This window comes from Mustela nigripes, chromosome 9 (assembly GCF_022355385.1).
Source record: "Mustela nigripes isolate SB6536 chromosome 9, MUSNIG.SB6536, whole genome shotgun sequence".
NCBI classification, from domain to species: Eukaryota; Metazoa; Chordata; class Mammalia; order Carnivora; family Mustelidae; genus Mustela; species Mustela nigripes.
In genome coordinates, this window is record NC_081565.1 from 68086897 (window position 1) to 68092909 (window position 6013).

Consider the following 6013-nt stretch of genomic DNA (forward strand, 5'->3'; position numbering starts at 1 on the left):
AATTGGGTGTACACATCAGAGGGCATATCAGTCTCTCTCTAAATTTCAGCAAGCTCGATTAGATGGGAACATGGAGCATCGCTGTACACTTGTAGATGTATTGTTCCCTCTGTGGCATAAATAAATGTGCCTGTGAAGTGCACCGCACACACACACACAAAATACTACTGCCCCATTAATGCTCTCTTTCCTGGCTACCATAATCACAATGTCATTCCTCCTGAAAAAAAAAACTTCAAGACATCCTTGCCTCTTACCCCTCCCTCAGTCCCCATATCCACCTTTTCCATTTCCATTGTCACTTCTCTAGTTCATGCCTTCATCACCTCTCACCTGGACATTCATTCAGTGTTTATTAAAGCACTGACTATATGCTGGGCAGGGTGTAGAATACAGACCTGTGTAATACTGAAAATACTCCAAATAATTATGATCTGGTAGTAGAGTAGGGAAATACAGACATTTAGACAGTAATTAGAATATAAGTCCAAATGAAAGAGAATTGAATATATAGGAAAGTTTCACATATATGATTCAACAGAAAAGATATATAGGAAGGTTTCATGGAGCCATTGCTCCTTGAGGTGAAATTTGAACAATAAATAAAAAGAAGAAAAAAATACATTTCTGTCTGAGAAAACAGCATAAGCAAATGCTAGGGATTAGGAAGTATGTCATGTGGGGAGAACAATGGGTCACCTAGTGGGACTGGAGAATGGGGTGAAAGGGACAGAGCAGCAGCTAAATGTGGCAGCACCAGGAATGGGGGGAAAGTCTTTTAAAAGGCGAGAGCACCAGGTCAGGCAGCTCTCCTTCAAATCCTGCCTCCACTCCTAAAGGTCATATGGCTATAAACAGATTATTTATCTTCCCCAAGACTCAGTGTTCTCATTTGTAAGATATAGACAACAAACTATCTACTTCATACAGTTCTCGTGCACATTAAATGAAATAATATATGTAGAGACTTTGCATGGCCTAGAACATAACAGGCACTTCAAGGATGGTAGGTGTTGTTATCACAGGAGACTATTATGGACTGAATATGTGTAAGCCCTGAAGATTCAGACGTTAAAGGTCTAACACGCAATGTGGCAATGTTGGGAGATGGGCTTCCAAGGAAGGTTAAATGAAGTTGAAAGTATGGGTCGCTGATCCATTGGATGAGAGTCCTTATGAGAGAAAGCACAGAAGACCTTGTCCACTCCCCTGCATCGAGGAAAGGCTGTGTGTCCTTGAAGAATGATGGGAAGACCGGGAAGACCCTCTTCATCGACTTCCTGCATTCTGTCTCTGCCCTACTCCATCCGCTCAGGACAACCACTCCAAGACTAATACCCCCAGCACTGCTTCGATGAGCTGCTCCAAAATCTGACCTGTGGAATAAAGCCTAAATCTCTTAGTTTGGTATTCAAGATCTTCTGAAATCTGGATCAGCCCCCCACTTCCTAGCCTACTACTTTCCTTACCTGGGAAGATCAGACCCTGGGCAGGGCCGCATTTGTGCCTTTGTTGAAGCTGTTCTTCCAACAAGAATACCCTTCCATTGTTCTCAGACAAAAAAATCCAATCCACCCTTAGAGGCCAGGGCCAACATCACTCCCCCAGGAGAGCTTCCTCCTCTGAACCCCTGTTGTTCATACATCTGGTATATCAGTGACCAACCTCATATTCCAATGCATGTTTGTTTATATCTCCTCCACCACACTTTAATGACCTGAGGTGAATTTTTGTGATCTTCACGGATAGGAATTTAAAGAGGGCACAGGGGGAAATCCCTAAGCCAGTTGAGAGCAAAGCTATGTTTTCATAACAGAAGGGGAGAGACAGCCTGGAGGAGAAAGGGATTTTGGAGAAGAGACTTGTTCAAGGGGCAGCTAGAGTCACTTGATATGGGTGTGCGTTGTGAGCCTGACAGCCAATCTCCTCCTTCCCTGTAGAGTCTCCACCACTGGTTACTCTCCCATGCGGGGGAACTCTCTGCCGGGCGGGGTGAGACCCTGCCTGGGAAAGAGGCTTACTGGGTGGCAATAATCATAATCATAAGTAGCATCTGTGGACACTGCAGCTGGTGCTGTATAGTATGACTTTTCAGCATTATATACTATGTTTTTGTGGAGCTGAAACACATGGCTTTCTGTTGCTGCTACAAAGTTATTTTAGTGCTTTTCTTTAATCCAAAATTTCATTCTGTGATTAATCCAGAAAACTATATGCTGCCTTAAAATAATGATTCTGGGGGTGCCTGGGTGGCTCAGTCCATTAAGCATCTGCCTTCAGCTCAGGTCCTGATTCCAGTGCTGGGATTGAGCCCCTGTCAGGGTCCCTGCTCAGCAGGAAGTCTGCTTCTTTCTCTGCCTCTGCCCCTCCAGCCTCCCCCCTCCCACCTCCACCCCTCATTGCTTGTGCACACTCTATGTCTCTCTCTCAAATTAATAAATAAAATATTTTTAAAAACAAATAAATAATGACTCCAATCGGGAAGCATTCATTTATAAAGTTTCCGAACTATGTACCTCCCCTCCTTACACCCACAGTCAATTATCTAACCGTTGTTTTAATTCCCATGTTCTGGCTTATAATGAAGGCAAGCAACTTTTGTTATATCACTAGTCATTTATATTTGCCCCAGCAGTCTGTCAAAGTCACAGGGACAACTGGCAGAGAGCATGGGAGGGGCAATTGGGGAAGGCAGCACAAGCAGGGAGGAGTCCACCCCTCCCCCCAACACTCCCACCCCCTCCCCACCACCACCCTCCAGCACCGCCCACACCCACCCCCCACTCCCCGGCCACCAAGGCTTGGGGCCTAGTTGCCTACTTCTCCCTCCCCATTCCTCGCCTCCATACCTTCAGGGCCAGCCCCCAGTTCTCCTAGGATATTTTACTTCAACTCAATCTTCCCCCTGGAAGTTCAACCTGGAGATACTTAAGCCAGGACAAAAGAGCAACGGTCAAATTCTGCCCTGCTCACCGGTGAAACAGTATCTAAGGACACGATTTGTTTTGTTAATGTAACACAGAGATTTCTGGTTACCAGACACAAATACACAAATTACCAGTATTATCAATTTGCTTTGATGTTTGGGTTACTAGCCAGACCCTTTGCTGAGAACTTTACCTGCATTCTTTGTTTTAGTCCTTATAGGTGAAGGTATGGAGTAGTTACTGTCTCATTTATTATAGGAAAAGGTGGGAAGTTGGATCTCTAGCTGCCCCACAACACTGAGAGCTCTATTTTAATTTTGCTACGAGAAAAGTAAATTTCGCTGTTTGCCTTCAGCTAGCTCAAGTAAGAGAGGGAGAGTCCCACTGCTTATTTAATCAGTATGTCACTGATTTAAAGGAAACTTAGAGACCTTTGGCAGAAACAAAGCCCAGTTCCTAGGGATTCAGGTAGGACAGCAAGGCTGGCACTGTGGGCCTGATGCAGGAGCACTGAGAGCAGATGGCTCTTATCACACCTCACACCTGCCTGCAGAAGGCAATCTTTCTTCCAAGGCCAAGCTCCAGAGTCTAAACTTGGCATTTGTTTCATTAAAATGTTAAAATTAAATAAAACTGTTCCACCTAATTCAATCTATTTCTTGTTTTCTAAATCTTGATTTTTTTTTTTTTTAGGCTTTATTGAGCTGCTTTTTTTTTTTAATTTTTATTTTTTATAAACATATATTTTTATCCCCAGGGGTACAGGTCTGTGAATCACCAGGTTTACACACTTCACAGCACTCACCAAAGCACATACCCTCCCCAATGTCCATAATCCCACCCCCTTAATCTTGATTTTTATTGCAAAAGCAAACGAAGTGTGCTCACCGTTGCTGTGCACACCTGCAACTCTCCATCTCAAAATCTCCCAGACCTTTGCCTGCGGGCTTTCTCTCACTGCAGGAATGAGCTCACCACTACATAAGGCAGGCCAGAGCTGGGGAAGTGGGCCAACCACTGCTCCAGGCAAATAAGAGATGGGGGGCAGGGCCACAACCCAGTTCCTCAGGCCTCTGGGGCACCATCTTGGACTGTGTGCTCTACACAGCCTTCTGAGGCCTACAGGGGCACTTGGCCTCAGTTGTCCCCAGCAGCTCCGGATTGGTGTCCTTCCGTTCTCTCTCACATCCTCTCTCCCAGTTGAGGCTTCCTGGGATTACCTACTAAATAAACTACTGGTGTATAAATGCCCGTATGCATCTGGGGAAGCCCAAACCAAGATAATGCCCATGTCCTAGTCAGCTCAGACTACCATAACAAAGTATCACAGACTGGGTGCCTTAAACAACACAAATGTATCTTCTTACAGTTCTGGAGACTAAAAGTCTGAGATCAGTGTGGGCAGCATTGGTTTCTTCTGATGTCTCTTTCCTTGGCTTATAGATTGCTGTCTTCTCCTGGTGTCTTCATGTGGTCCTTCTTCTGTGGGTGCCTGTTCTAATCTCTTCTTCTTTTCTTTTTTTTTTTTTTCAGATTTTTATTTATTTATTTGACAGATCACAAGTAGGCAGAGAGAAAGGAGAAAGCAGGCTCCCCACTGGGCAGAGAGCCTGATGCGGGGCTCGACCCCAGGATCCTGAGATCATGACCTGAGCCGAAGCAGAGGCTTTAACCCACTGAGCCACCCAGGTGCCCCCCCCAATCTCCTCTTCTTAAAGGATATCAGTCTCCCTGGATTAGGCCTACTCAAATGACCTCATTTAACTTAATTACCTCTTTACAGGCCTTATCTACCATACTGGGGGTTAGGACTTCAACATATGGATGAAAGACAGGGTGGTAAGATACAATTCAGCCCATAACAGCCCATTATAACCAAGCCCCAAAAATGAGTGAATGTATGAAGTCAAAATGTGTGAGTTCCTCTCATCCAAACTCCAAACTCCAAACTCCTCCGAAGGAAAACGAAAGAAAACAAAACAAAACAAAAAACCCTAATGTGTATGTCTTTTAGGGTTGTTTTCTATGTGTAGTAGAAATGATGTTATAATGACAAACTGAAATATAAAGAAAACATCAATTTCCTTATTTTCTTTAATTCAATTTAAATAAGAACCCCTGTGCTAGTAAATGTAATCTCAATCAATCCTAGAACCTTTTCCTTAGGTTGCCCAAGAATCATAAGGACTTGTAAGAGACTAAGAAAACATGAACAGGCCTAACCCTCAGACCATTGTGCTCATTTGTTTTTATATCTCCAGGTCCAGCTGCTCAAAGATAGACAGCTTCCCTGCTAGACCTGGGGCCTAAATTCTAGAGTCCTAAGTACTCAGGATCCAGTCTTGCTATGTATCCAGCCTTTGCCCTCTGAGGCCCTACCATCTCCCCAAGCCATAGGCCCCCAAGTTCAGGAGGCAACAGGGAGAGAGCAGCAATTAAGAGCATGAATGGGTCGACCACCGGTACTTCAGTCCTGGCTGTATACCGGAACAAGGCGCTTCACCTCCCTGTGGTTCAGTTTCCTCATTGGAAAAGTTTTGAATAAACAAAATAGTCTCTGTTTCATGACATATATTCATATGTACTCATTTAAACATTTCAATAAGCCTTATCACATGCTTCAGATGAGAAAAACAAAGTCTTTACCTAAGATCACGCAGCTAGTAAGTGACAAAGCTACGATCCGTACCCAGCTCTCTGACAAGTGGAACCAGCCTCATGGAGCCAATAAAAATCAGGAGGCTGATCTAAAAGTTGTTAAATATCTCTAGGAAACAGTATGGAGAGTCCTCAAAAAGTTGAAAATAGAGCTACCCTACAACCCAGCAATCGCACTACTAGGTAATTATCCCAAAGATACAAATGTAGTGATCCAAAGGGGCACGTGCACCTGAATGTTTATAGCAGCAATGTCCACAATAGCCAAAGTACGGAAAGAAGCTAGATGTCCATCAACAGATGAATGGATCAAGAAGATGTGGTGTATATATACACAATAGAATACTACTCAGCCATCAAAAGAAAAATGAAATCTTGACATTTGCAATGACGTGGGTGGAACTAGAGGGTATTACGCTAAGCACAGT

At 44.0% G+C, this 6013-nt stretch overlaps 1 long non-coding RNA gene across 1 annotated transcript in view; it reads right to left on the reverse strand.

Moving 5' to 3' along the window:
- The window catches only part of LOC132024773 (uncharacterized), a 49352-nt gene extending 46447 nt beyond the window's left edge, over positions 1-2905 (reverse strand). The window contains exon 1 of the long non-coding RNA XR_009406305.1: positions 2850-2905. This is a non-coding gene — a long non-coding RNA (uncharacterized LOC132024773). The remainder of the gene's footprint in view (positions 1-2849) is intronic.
- Positions 2906-6013: the final 3108 nt, after the last annotated feature.